Consider the following 15,075-nt stretch of genomic DNA (forward strand, 5'->3'; position numbering starts at 1 on the left):
TTTTCGAGTGGTAGAATTTATATGCAACCAGTGGAGATCAGCACGTTTTTATTTTAACACATTTATGAAATGATTGATTGATTTGTGAGGCTTAACGTCCCAAAACCATCATATGAATATTAGAGACGCCGTAGTGGAGGGCTCGGGAAGTTTTGACCACCTGGCGTTCTTTCACGTTCACCCAAATCTGAGCACATGGGCCTACACCATTTCCGCCTCCATCGGAAACGCAGCCGCCGCAGCCGGGATTCGAACCCGCGACCTGCGGGTACGCGGCCGAGTACGTATCTTAGCCACTAGACCACCGCGGCGGGGCATTTATGAAATGAAGTCAGTTATTAAAGTATTCTCTGTGCAACGAATATTGGTTCAATACTGAACAAGAGAAGTTAGCCCCCTGTTCTTAAAAAAATAGAAGACCAAAGAAATCAAATGCAGATTAGTCAACGATAAGTATATATGAGAGCTTGCGTGCGTGTGTTTACATGCCAAAAAAGCACGCAAAAGTAGTGGCTTATCTGTGAGTGGTAACCGAGCTAAATATTCGCCAACAAATCCTCGTTAAGCTTCACTGCTTCTCAATTAAAATTTCCGCAACTTCGGCCACCAAAAGAATATTTGTAAGCTTTCTGTGTTCTTACATAAACATTTGTATAGATTGTTCTTAATACGTTGGCTGTGACAAACGAACTTATTTTGTTTGTCTCTGTGTGTGCTGAAACCAGTCATTTTTTACCATGAGCTGAGTTAAAGTTGTTTGCTCGTTTATTTGGTTGAAACTGGATAGCCTCTCCTATACAGGGCAAGCCAAATAGAATTCACGATAGGTGAGCGTGTTTGAACATGTGTTCATCTTCCGCTTGTCTGTGCGTATTCGTCCGTTCATCTTCTGCCTGCTGATATTCTGTGTCTGTGGGTCTAGTCTGTCTGTCGATCATGTCTCTATGCCCATCAATCTACTGTCTATAAGCTCGTCTTGTCTCCATGTTCGTCTATTGTTACGCCTATTGATTCCCTGTTTTTTTTTTCTGCATGTACTACCATGGTATGTCTGTCTTGTTTTTGTTTTGTTTCCTTGCCTGTTTTCGCAAAGGTGGAAGACTCGATCGTTGCGGGTCGCCTTATTCCGTATTATGTGAGACGAGAAATTATTGCTAGACTGTAGTGTGTATTCACAAATGCAATTTAACTTGAAGTGTGAGCTTGCCTTGAACTGACATCGTCACACGACTTCTATAGCACACCCGAGGAAATTAATTGACTTGGGCAAATTGATGTCAGGCGTTACTTCATGGGGAATCGAAGCGAAGTCGTGAGTTCAAGTTGAAGCACATGTTCGGCGTACGTGCGAAATAGGGATCACTGCGATGGACTGCACAAACGCATTCCGATGTCGGAAAGTCGTGCTCTAGTGCAGCATTGAGGTCCATACATCGAGGCTACAAGTAAGGTACAAGGAAATATACAAGATGAGCAGCAGGTGTTTCACGAGGCGTGTAAGCTGTCTTCACTTTAACAATTCCTTTCTTTCTTTCTCTCTTTCTTTCTTTATTTATTTCTTTCTTTCTTTCTTTCTGTCTTTCGTTCTTTCTTTCTTTCTTTCTTTCTTTTTTCTTCCTTTCTCTCTTTCCTTCTTTATTTCTTTCTTTCTTTCTTACTAGCGCTGTACTGAGCAAAGAGGTTCCACATGAATTATAATTTAGTTGACCAGGTGTAATTGTTATGACACTGTTAATATAAATAATAGGAACGCACAGATAGCCATTCATTAAACACGAGAACTCTCATGGACATGTTTTGCACTGACGGGTGTGCGGGGATATGCGTGAAATTTACTTTCGCCACATGGACTCCCAAACAGAGACCATATTGGCACAGAGCTGAGGAGCCGGGCAGAAACCATTTGGTCCACGGCACTCCCTCCCAGCTCAATCGAGTCGCTCGCTCTATACGAGTGGGGCCATCCAACTTATTCATTTCTGGCCATGAAGAAAAAGGAGGCCGGCCGTCATCGCGAACGGCCACTGAATCACGGTAATGCAATTACTCAAGATGAACTGTCCCCCTCCTCAATATGCCGCGCGCCTTTCCTAGTAACCCACAATGGCAGCTCTGCCACCCCCCATCCCGGGCAGTCAAGTGAAAAAAAAAAAAAGCTGGGCTGAAGAGGCCGCCAACGGCCGGGAGATCTCGGTGCATCCATTCCCCCGAGGAGAAAGCCCCGCGTGGTGCGCGCGCGCGCGGGCGTTCGATCATAATATCCGGAACCGCCCTGTGATTTGAAATTGAAATGAGCCGCGCGCTCTGCTCTGAGGGAGCGGAAGACAATGAACGGACTCTGTCTATGGAGCGCCGCCGAGCGGAAGCGAACGTCCATGTCGGCGACGGCGGCGGTGGAAAGCGTCCTCCCCGCGAGCCATGCACGAGCGCATCGAGGAGGGTGCCGCTCAAATAAACAAACAGGAGCCATGTTCGCACTGCGCTCCAGGGGTGGTGCACGCCGGAACAGTGTTCGTGATGAATGTGCAGTCGACGAGAGTCACAAGTGCGCAGCGCCATATCACTGGTTTGTCCCTCCTTCCAAAGTCCTGCTTCTTGGGACGGACGCCTGAACAGGTCGCCAGTATTGAAGTGACGAGTCTGAAGAAGCTGCACTTGTGCCACTTGGTCTGACACGAAAACGCGCCAAGATGTGTGGTCTCGTTAAGATTAAGGTAGCTTGCATCAACGCTAAAAAACTTTGCCGAAGCTCCTATTCCCTGAAGCCGTCTCGGACAAGGCTAAATTGGGCTAAAGCGTGCTGCTTGCAAGGAATACCCTACATGCGTTGTCTGTAGCACAACACGGAGGCAAGGTAGAGATGCCAGGCTATGTGGGTTAGTGAACACACTGGATTTGGACATTAGGAAGTTCGCTTCTTTTCTAGAGGTAATTTCTCTCTATGCGCATTTTTTTCACGACTCAACTAATTTGGAAATCCACACGCGCAGCGCAGTGCGGATGCTGATGGAGGGCACTGTAGTGCTTGTTCATTACTTCAATGGTCGTCATATACCGGTTAACGTTGTAGTGATAATGTTCGAGATTAGACCGACGGGAAACCGACAGTGTTTCGAAGCGCCTGATGTGGGTTGCCTAGTGATAAAGAGCGTAGGCTTAAAGCCGCAAAATTGTCGATTTGGATCCTGGTACACCTACTGACATAAACCGTCTACATATGCACTAATATTAGTGTTTGTAAGTTTTATGTTTGAGTGATGCTGATGGCGCTCTCGGTTAATTTAATCCACTTAAAAACTATTAAGCTCCTCTGGAGAAAAACTGAGCCAACCCATGGTAGCATGTAAAAGTGTAGTTTTTTTTAAAAAATACAGTCACGCAGTCCACCTCGGCGGAACAGCGGCTACGGTGCTCGGCTGATGACCCGGAGGTTGTGGGTTCGATCCCGGCCGCGGCAGTCGTATTTCGATGGAGGTGAAATGGTGGAGGCCCCTGTACTGTATACGATGCCAGTGCCCGTTAAACAACAGCAGATGGTCGAAATTTCCGGAGCCCTTCACTATGGTGTCTCTCATAATCTTATCGTCGTTTTAGAACGTAAAACCCCAGATATTAATACTAATATGTACGCTGAAGAAATTACCCGCTTATTCTGCCATCCTGACCCCGCTATATTAGAGGAAAAGAAGTTTCGCTTTGTGATGCGGGAAATCAAGCTTGCAGAACTATTTGCCGGACTTGTGCGCAACCCGCCTGGACTGCGAATGAATTTCTTTTTGAAGCCACAACAATACAAAAGGTGCCTGAGGTGCGCACAAGACGATACAACTACCGCTACCCACAACTGACTAAGCCGAAGCTCTAACCCTCAGGACCGACGACCTGCGCGCGACCATCAGGAGGTGGTCATGTAGGAAGATCTATGTAAGCTCTTTTCTCGAATTGCAGCCTTTGGTACTGTCAATTGCTGACATTATTTGTGAGGAAATTCAGCAAACTCTAGCCGCCGCATCAGTAGGCCGAGGCCATGAGCTTCGCCACCGCCGTGCGCTCTGACACTCCACCTCCGGACCCACGACAAGACACCTGTGGCCACCGGACACCGCGTCATACCTCCCGCCTGTCAACCAATGCTACCTACCGTGCCAGAGCAACGTTTGGCGACCTGCGCCCCTGCCCATTATCAGCGGATAATATTATAAAAAACCAAATAATATTTTAACACAGTCACGCAAAGAGCTAGCTGTCACGAGAGAAGAATGCGTGAAAGTGTCACGTGACGTTAGTTATGCTTTGAAGAGTGACTTTGACACGTGAGAAACATGTTCGCAATCATAGACTAATGACCTGTTCTTTCAGAAAAGAGATTGACTTGATTGATATGCGTGTTTAACGTCCCAAAACCAGCGTATGATTATGAGAAACACACTATCAGAAAAGAGAGGCTCAATCCAATCACCAGCCGAGTATTTCATCACAGATAAACACCGCTCTCTTATGAGGTGCTATTTAATTGGATTAACCCAACGGACCCAATCTTGTGGACTAGCCCGGCATGGCCGAGCCGCCGCTAATTTCGCCGTGAGCACTTTAGACGCTTCGTTTTTGTGTGAGGTGGAAATGGGTGGCACGAAGCCATGTGATGTTCGTCAGCAAAATTTCGTACATCGCGTGTTAATGCAGCTTTATCAAAACCTTGAACTGTTTAAAGCGCGCGTGAATGCGTTACATTCTGCCCAATATCCTAGCTTGTCCGTTTGATATACTATGAGAAAACACCACAATAATGCTTTCGCTTGCTTAGAAGCGAGCTGTTCTGGCCTGTATTTTTCTTTTAGCAGGAAAAACAGGCGCAGTGGATAAAACGTGAAGAAACTATACAGAGGTACATATAGAAATACGTTGAGCTCTGCCATTCGTGCTGTTCTGTTTTATGTTGGTATGTTTGTGCTCAGATTATGGGCTAAACAGCCAAAATACAGCACTTGTTCTCGCTTGTTTAGCATGGTCTAGCTTTAGCGAGAAATTTTTATTTTTACGCACAATTTCACACAAGCACAGATTATCGTATATCTAATTGTTCTGTAAATAAGAAGATCGAATCATAAATTATTTTCTAGACTTATGTGCAAGGCCCTGCACAAATTTATCCGCTATTTCAATCGACTCATGCGCGTGACACGAGCAACAGTAAACGAATATATGTATTTTGCAACGTGAACAAGTGATCGAGTTGATAGCGTCCATAATTTCTTCGAAGAGAAAAAATAATCGTACAAGTGAGATGACTCAAGAAAGTGAAATGGACAGACACACTAATCGCTAGCCGCTGAAAACTGACGTCGGTGACTAAATAAAATTATCGACCTTGCCACAGAGAGTATATAAAAGCAAATTTCAGGCGCCTAGAACACCACAAGAAGGGCGTAAAGGTCCATAGAACAATTAAGCTTCTGCAATTACGCCTCATGATGATGTATCAACGAGCCCAGAGAAACGCACTTCTAAGAGAATATGTGCTTTCTGTGTTTCGCAAGGAAGCCTTTATTTCTTGTCTATCTACACAAATAAATCGCAAGGTTTTGTGATCACTTGGAGAAACGTTCTGGAGGACGTCCCGGAAGGATAAGACGTACCAAAATAAAAGCATCGAAACAACCTTGCTTACTCGAGGTATATAACCGCATTCGTATATAACTTGGAGACCTAATGCCTTTTTGGACCGAGAGCAGAGTAAAAAAACGATCTGTTGAAATCGTCATCTGCTTTCGATAGTTCCTGTCACTTCCTTTTGTGCAGCACTTGCGCTGTTTTCTTCCCACGCCGCGACCAGCAGTGGTGGGAAATGATCAATCTCGAACAAGTTTTCTTTTTTTTCGTTCTTAGCGCTATCATCGTCTTCTCGGTCCTTCTCCCTCGCCTTCTTGTTTTTCTCTCCGCCCTTTTCATTTCGTTTCTTGAGTCTGGGCGCTGCGCAGCGGGGCATCACGCCTATAATTTCCGCCCAAGCTTGGCTCGAAGGCCCAGGTTGGCCGAGCGGCGACTCCAGGAACTGCATCTTCATCCAGCGCCGCACCCGCCGATGCTCGTTGGGCCTTCCGAGCTTCTCGCGGGCCGCTTTCATTTCCGCTCCGCCTGCCGGGCGCCTGTAGCGGGCCGCTGCTGCGAGGCCGCCTTCCGATTGTCACTTCTGCAGTCGCAACCATAAGGAGTCGTTTACGCAGCCGCCAACGTCGTTGCTCGCCGCCTGGGCGAGGGTGCCCTATGAACGCTGGGTCGCAAACGGGACGCCTTTGGCGAGAGATACTGGCTAATTTCTAACTGCGCCGCTCCCTCTTTGGGAGGTATAACAGAGGATGCTCTCCGGAGCTACCGATGGCAACTACAGTTCAATTTACTGATTTACTTTTAACTAAAAAAAGTTACATATAGAGTGCAGGCCTGCGAGTGACGACACTATAAAAACTCCGTGTTTACTTCAGCCACATGCAGTGCAATAAAATTTCAACGTTAAAGTTTTCAGTCGGTGATGAGGAAAGTTCCCTCTACAAGATCTGCTTGTGAAGGTGTGTTTTCGTTACTCATGCATGTGTATGAAGCACCCGACCATCGAACGTACAATGCCACACTCAGGAGTGGAACACTACACCCAGCTTGTCCCAAAGCAATGGACGACTGACCGTACCGCGTGGCCACATCTTCGACTTAGAATCCTACGTACTGATAGCTAAAGACACGGTTCTAATAGCAGCATTCAAACGATACTCTGTTGAAGCATCAGAAGAGGGTGTGTGGACTGGAGAGAGTGCTTGCGCGAACTAAATAAACACCGGACAGCGACACCGTCACATACGACGCACTTCAGTTAGTTGTACGAGTATACATATATAAACAAGCGCGATTCGCTACCCTGCAGCAGCAACACTGTCCACGAGATGACCCATTTATCGGACTGCCTGCTCTCTTCAAGATCATAACATTCGTAGTTGCATGTGCTCGTTGAAAATCACTGCAGCGGAGAAAAGCAATAACTTGATAGGGCAAGAAAATATTACTCCTGAAACTTCCTATTGAATGCCCTAAAAGGCCTGTAAAGGCTCACGGAGCCTTGATTTTGGATGCGTCATTTTTGGGTCATCCGTGACCCACGTGCAATGGTAATGATTACGTATGATGTAGCAAGTATATTCCCAAACAAGGTTTCACGGCGCTAACAATGTGACACACTTTTTACGAAGTGTGGTATGATTGTAAACCCAGTTGTTTCATCATCAAAACACACCTTTCCTATATGGGCATAGTGTGTATGCTGAGTGCAAGCGGTGCTCATTATGTTGTGAAGGCTTCGTTCAGATATACAGGCTGTGCCAGGTAACTTTAGCAACAGTTTAAAGATATGCCAGCACACGCAATTGCGACGCGACCAAATCCGTGTTGCTCACCGTTGCCTGGAGTTAGTGAGACTATTTTTGGTGTTCTCAAATATTGTTTACTTAGATATGTCCAATGAACTAACTTTTCAAGAAACGAATATAGAAAAAAATTCAATCGGAAAGTTGTTGATCGGTTTGCAAAATGTCCGATTAGACAGTTTTTGAACTTCTTATCTGTCAGGTAGTACTGTTTTTTTGCTAATTATAAATGCCCGCGAAATATAAAATTACCACGTCACAAACCCGGTCGTGCGCCAGTGCGCCCAATGATTCTAGTGCCGCGTACGAACGACCATAGCATTCGCCCCATTGTGTTGTCTCGGCAGGGTCGCAACGATGTTGGTGGCTTTACGATGAACACGTTTTTGCTTTTGAATATATATATATATATATATATATATATATATATATATATATATATATATATATATTCCTTCCTTAATAATTTTTTCTGATACAGCTCTCGTGTTAAAACGAGGGTTACCGTGATTACCTTGCATTCGCATTTTTTATCTGCTCGAGTTAAATTCTAACTGGCTTACTTGGGGTCAAGCTTAAACGTTTTATCTACATTCAAAGACAATAAGGTGATGTGCACTGAATGATGCGAATTATGGCAGTTACGAGTTTCTTTAAATATATTTTGAGCTGGAAATTGCATATTGTGCAGGAGAAATATATCGGGTGTTTCAAAAAACATATCCAAAATTGTCGAAGATCAAGAAAATAGAATATTTGTTTGATGCCTTCGCAATGTCTTCTTCTGTGGCCTCAGGTTTCATCCGACGGTCAAAGACATCATTCAGAACTGTAATCAAGAAAGTTAAACAAATAACATTTGGAAGCTAGGGGGTTATGCCATATGAGAGAATCAAAGTTCTTGATGCTAAGAACTTATTAGGTCTATGTCTGTTGTACAAAGTACAAAGTAATGAAATTAACGCGTATTCAGTGGCGAAACGACGCTGAAGAGCGGAAGGGCGCAACTGCCATATTATTTTGAGACGTCCAGAGTGTATGAGCTCGCTATATCAACCATCAACTGACTTCTTTGTCTGGGTGTGCGAGCTGCGCTTGCAGTAATAGCATGCATCACGCACGTATGTTAACGAACGCGGAAGAACTACGCCTCTGCAATTGTTGCCTTGAACAATGACGTCATAACGGTGCTTGTAGCGCTTACCGGTGCTTTAGTTTCTGTTTCGCTGCTGAATTCGGTTGAACTTCATTACGCCACAGTAATTACTAGAGTCCACTTGTTCTGCATCTCAAATCTGCGATGAATTTTTTGCATGAAGAACAAGTCTCCCATTTTACATAACAGCCTAAGTACACTGATTAACAATTTAGGTATTTTAACTTTACTAATCGCTGTCTCAGATGATATATTCAACCATCTTAGGTGTCTGCGTGTATATAAGGAGTAAATGGGAAGGCATCGAAGAAATACCCCATTAGCCCGATTTTTGAGGATTTGTGATACCGTTTCTTGAACTACCCGATGTACTGGCGTCTTCTTGGGTCGTATCAGTGCGGTTTACTTCATTCGGGTTAGATTCGTTTCTTGTTAGCTGGTGTGCCAATGGCTGATAGGAAGAAGTACAGATTATCGGCGGCGACGAGTAAGTGCAATAGAAGATGAATACGGTCGAAACAAAGTATTACCCTTGCAGAAGGCAGAAAGCCTCTTCGCGCTGCAAAAGCTTTTGCCAAACACTCAAGACGTCAGACAGCCGGTATAAATATATTGTTCGTCATATGCTAAGTGCGTAACCATTAGTATGACGGCTCAGTGAAAAAGCTGCACGTCCGTCTGTCCCTGACGTGTAAAACAATCTTCCAAGATAAAGAAGCAAATGTATGATCAAACTTTCCAGCCATTGCTATGGTTAGAATGCTACAACAGTTCAGTGAGACTTAATTCGGGAAGTATATTTTGTCCTGTTCAACTTTTAGGCAAAAATGTGCTGTTAAATGTCTCGGTAGTTCTCTGCAGACGTAAGCAATTCGAAGATTCAAAAAGGAGTTAAAAACTGCTCGTGAAAGGTTTAATAATAAATCTAATATTTGCTGAGGTTCTACGTTTCCAAACCCCGCTATAATTTTGAGGCACTTATAATGAAGCCAATTCACATTGATGTGTTTCATGAGTTTTTTATACAAAGTGCCTGAGCTATGGCGCATCAAGATTAAAAAAAAGAGTGAAGGCGTTACGCGAAGCAAACCCAGTACATATTGTTCCCAGTACGGTGTAATATCTACTACTTATTTGTTCTTCAGCGAGCTTTAATTAATTACTTATACTTACGTTTTGTAACACAAGTACCCACCTTATTATCCAAATGTAAATGGTACATACGCTGGCATGGCTTGATTACATCTAACTGCGCTGTTTTCAAGAACGTTCTCGTTATTTGCTTGTTTTTTTATGGTCATAAAGAAAGCCAACGAAATGTGGAAAATAACACATGACATCGCTTCCACCCGCAAATTAAAGCATTCTCAAGGAAGCTTGCTGCAATGGACTTGTGCCTGTTGTCCGCTGCCACTGATAGCTTTCCGCACATTGGCAATGGTAGGAGACGAGTTCCAACAACATGCGTCTCAATTTTGCAGGGATTCATTGCGCTCACTTCTATGAAACTATTTAATTTAATTTCCTACAGCCAATTTTCCTATCTAATAATGTGACCGGAGAGCTGTTAAGAATATGGCCGACTTTTTGAGACCTAAGCAAGATGTTTTTTTTGGTTAGAAAATGGCAGATAGGGTGGCTCGTATTTTTTATACGTATTTTAGTTTATACTGGCTAGCTCACAGAGAGTTAGTTTTAAGACACTGCTTCCTGATGTTCGCTGAAGTTTAGTCACGTGTTGTTTTTCATATTTTGAGAAGTTTTTTATTAGCTGGAAGACATATTGCATCTAATTAGTACGTAGTTAAATATTGCGCAGTAAATGTTATTTTAACATATGCCTTATTGACATTCTGATAAGCGAGTACTTGACAAGCTTTCAAACCTAACTATGAAAACTGATTAAACTTCATTGATGAAAAAGAATAGTAGTGACAACTCCAGTGTGGGATATGCTTGATTTGAGTAAGACGCGTCCCCCTTTTAAAGATCTTACTGCATGACAGTTTGGACACCCTGTGTGCTGTGTACAGATGAGACTGCTAGTGGTGTGATTGCAAAGGTACGGTCATTCTGTGTCACGTGATAAGTGCTAGTGGACTTACTAGGGCACATGATTGAAATCATGTTCTCCCGATGAGAATCATATTGCATTCGATGCATAAGTGTTTTCGGTCGTTTCGCAGAACTACACGACTTTATTGTAGAACCTGTTTTTGCTTTGGCGATCGGAGCACGTCAGGTGACTATGTCCAGACAAAGTCAAACAAAGTCATTTGCTTATTGACGGGCCTTGCACGTGTATTCACTCCCGAAAAGCGCGCCTTCGTCGTTTCAGACAACAGATTCGTGTTGTGACGAGATTGCGTGCCAGGAGGCGCGCATTTCCTTGTCTGAGAAATAAGCGCGTCGGCGCGCGAGGCGCTCACCGGAGCCCACGTTGACGACGCGGGATGCGAGCCCGGACCGTGGCGACAAACCATCCCTCCAAGAAGCAGAGGGAGAAAGGGGAGATCGCGGTTGTTCATTTGCGGTGACCACGCCTACCGAGTCCGGCTCGTCCAATTAGAACCGTCCTCCCGATTTCCTTTCCTTTAATCTCCCCTCTCTGCGCTGTCTCCCTCCTCAATCCATCTACTTGCTCCTCTCCCCTCGCCCTTTTCCGCCCACTGCGGCCGAAACCAAAGAGAGAAAATAACACCGGCATCTCTACCAGAACACATCTCGTCCATCCAGCGCGGCAGACAAAAAGTTAATTACCAGGGTCCATTAAAAGTTGCGGGCCCCTCCAGCCCCGGAGACCAATTGCCGGCAAAACTTATCATAAAACAGACGAGGGGCCGCGCGTATAGAGAAGAGGGAACGTTCACTTTAACACCGGCCGCCTTCTCGCCCTCAAAACCGAAGCGTCGTTAGGGCCGTGGCTGTAACCGGCGCTTATATCTATGTCCCTCCCTTCGGCGTCTTTGCTTTTTGATAATGGGCGCGCATCGCGCGAGGTCCTTCGGACATCGATCGGCGCCCAACGACTGATGATGCTCGTCGTGATGCCCCCCGGGCTGCTTGTGTGTTTACGCGCCTCCTCGGGCCGCACTGGCCGCAATTAAACACCCCTCTCCGGATCGGGACCCACCTCGCCCATAACGGCGCCGGTTGTTTTCGCAGCGCGCTAACCCATTGGCCCGTAAAAGGTGCGCGCAGATAACGGTCCTCCGTCTGTCCGGCAGCAGCGAAGACCCGATAACGGCGACCCTCGCCACTACTCTTTCCCCTTATCGAGGCCTCTCTTTTAATTTGTGGCTTGTCTCTGCTGCAAACGCACAACTGTACTCTGTCCCGACGAAACAGGCGAACGTCTTGAGGGAGCACTTGGCCACGAGTTTGCTTGCCTACAAGACTCCTCGGTAACGATGATGAATTTTACTCGCTCCCAACTTCCACTAACTTGTGAAAAGTGCAACAAAATCTGCTGGATAACAACGCACGCGCACAAAGTCAATCAAAAACAGTTCCTGCAGCTGCAGGAAAAGTCAGACGAAGTTTTGACCACACACTGTAACACAGATACGAGAATGTGCTTTAAGAGTGGGAAACTCAGACATGAATGGCTTGTCAAGAATAGCAAAAAAGTAGATGACTGGTCGAGTTTGAAAATTGTGTGACTAATTGTTTTAATGGCTTATAAAGCTTAGATTTCATGTCTACCAACAAATATTTATGTAATGAAATTGAAGGACACTGTGGTGAAAGATATATAACCCTATGATGAAAACAGTCTTTCTGAAATAGGCATTCTTTCACGCTACCCATATGTTCACCATTTTCCGGCTGTATTGTGTATCTACTCGAGTCATTCATGCCTTAGTAAGCAACGCAGAATTTAGAAAAGCGCTGTGCACGCTGGGAAAGACCTGCACAAATCAAGAGCTTCGCACTATGGTTGAAGTCTCTATGTATGTTCGCTGCTTCGTTGCTTGCTTTTTTAATGTACAATGTAAGTGTATTTAAGCAAAATCTCTGGAATTTTGCTGTTCATGCCTCAAAATTTTGTCATCTCTCCTGCTTGCGGAAGGGTGACTGCAATAGGACAATATTCACAACTGATTCCGAAAGTCTACAGCCACTAAATCGTCACTTAATGATTGATGTCTTCAAACGAGCATTGCATAGGAGCCAAATTCGCAAAGATTTAATTCTAAAGCCCTTCTGTCAGTTGTCGGCTGTACTCACTAATAATGCGTTTGCTATGATAGATGTTTGTATATACCATGCATTGTTTGCTGCGAACCGATTCAGCATATGAATAGCATTGTAATTAGTGGTAGAGATTTTCTTATTGAATCATTATGTCAAAAAAAATTTTCGTCATGTCCTAGAAGTCGTTGTGACCAAATACATAATGTAACGTACCATGGAGAGAAGAAAGCAATTATCTTTTTGAACAAAAAAAAAACACACACTAAGGCTTTATCGCAAAACACACAAGGTGTTTCTAGAAATTAGTCCAAAATATTTAAAAGCATAGATAGTAGAATATTTGCTTGCTTTATGCCTTCATAATTACGTTTTCTGTAGCGACAAAAATAAAAAGAACTAAAGTCCTCAAAGCGATGAGCCCTCCACCTCTTTAAGATACCGAAAAAGCGACCTTTGGTAAGTTTTGAGTAAATAAGTTCAACGAATTCACCAGCAAAAAAGAAACCGAAGCGCCGATGAACAAAACTTGGAGACGATCAGAATTACTCCACTATTTGCGATCACAGATTTCAGTGTGGTTAGTTTTAGATTCATTAACCGACGCGTGCCATGCGTGCTACAATCGCAAGTGAAGCCTGCACAGTATGCACACCCACGGAGCGAAGTTGACCGGTGGTTCAAATAGCGATGCTCTTTCAGTCTAGGCGTTTTAGAAGAACAGGTCAAATACAGTGTTTTGCGTTTTAGTGTCGGTTTCACCAGAGAAATTAGTTCAGTTTTTATCAATTTTCTAAAATTACCAGTGGCTGCTATACTTGAAAATCTCAGGGCAGCAATGAGTACTTTGTAGGAAGGGCTCCAATTCTTTCATTCGACTCAACGGCCTGTCCCGGCGAACTGTAAATCTTCATTAATTTTACCTAATTACTGTCGTAATTGATGTCTCTAGCTATCTTAGTATATATGCTGCTATAGAAGTGACCATGAAGGCAGTGATCAAGCATTTCATTTTCCTTATTTTTCAGGATAATAATAACTGTTGGAGTCTTACGTCCCAAAACCACCATTTGATTATGAGCGATGCTGCAGCAAAGAGCTCCGAAAATTTCGACCACCTGAGGTTCTTTAACATGCACTTAAATCTAAACTAGTAACTGGCTAACCTTTCTGTCATTCCTTTCCTCCTCCTTTTTTAAAACTAAGCACACGGACATCAAGCATTGTAGCCTCCATCGACAATGAAATGTGGCTGCCGCGGTTGGGATTCGACCCCGCGACCTACGGGTCAGTAGCCGAGTGCCTTAGCCATGAATAGGCCACCGTGGCGGATATTTTTGAGTATATCAGACACACTTCATGAAACACCCGATATTATATTAGGACTAGTGATAGACGGCAGCTGAAAGAAGCACACATATCCCGACTGTGCAACAATCTGCTGCTGCGGTAGCTCATGCGTGTTACGAGTGGTATATGAGTGATACGAGCGTACGTTTTGCACGTAAAAACGCAAACTAACCAAATGTACATTTAACGGATATCAATGAAATAGTGATATGTGCATGTCGAAACGGCACAAATGAACAAACTGGTTCGCCCTAAGTTAATATAGGATACGGGCGTCTCGTGGGCACGCAGTGCCTAATTGTAACTATAGTGTGACCATATAGCCTTCGCGTTACTCCACCGCTATTAGGCTGCATGCACGCCACGCGGCGCTCACTTCGCTCGCTCCTCGCATTATTCAGAGTGCCAAACGCAATGGGTGGGGGGTTGCCTTCACAAAAGCATATAGAACCCTAACTGGATTGACCGACAATGCGGAATGCGATGTCTGCTGCGCCAAAGAAGACATGGACCATCTGATATGTCATTGCCCTCGATTTGCCTCCGAAAGACAGAAGCTTTCGGACGCATTGCGACAATTGGACGATCGGCCACTCTCTATGCAGATGCTACTGGAACACCGTCCTCGTCTTTCGTCGGCTCAGAAAGCAGTCAAAGCTGTCTTGTGCTTTTTGAGGACTACAGGCCTACGTGAAAACCTTTAATTTTTGTGTAGTGACACCGCTGGATACGTGCTAGCCGATTGACTGACAATCCTTTTTTTTCTCTCTCTCTTTCTCTTCTCTTTCCCCTCTCTCTCATCTTTATGCCTCCTTCCCATTTTCCCAGCGTAGGGTAGAAAACCGGGCATGTGCCTGGTTAACCTCCCTGCCTTCTTTCTTGTTGTTCATTCCCCCCCCCCCAAACGCAATGGGTTAGAGCCGTTGCAGACACTTAAGTGAACATTGAGGACTCCTAATTTTT

This window comes from Rhipicephalus microplus, chromosome X, assembly GCF_043290135.1.
Source record: "Rhipicephalus microplus isolate Deutch F79 chromosome X, USDA_Rmic, whole genome shotgun sequence".
Classification (NCBI taxonomy): Eukaryota; Metazoa; Arthropoda; class Arachnida; order Ixodida; family Ixodidae; genus Rhipicephalus; species Rhipicephalus microplus.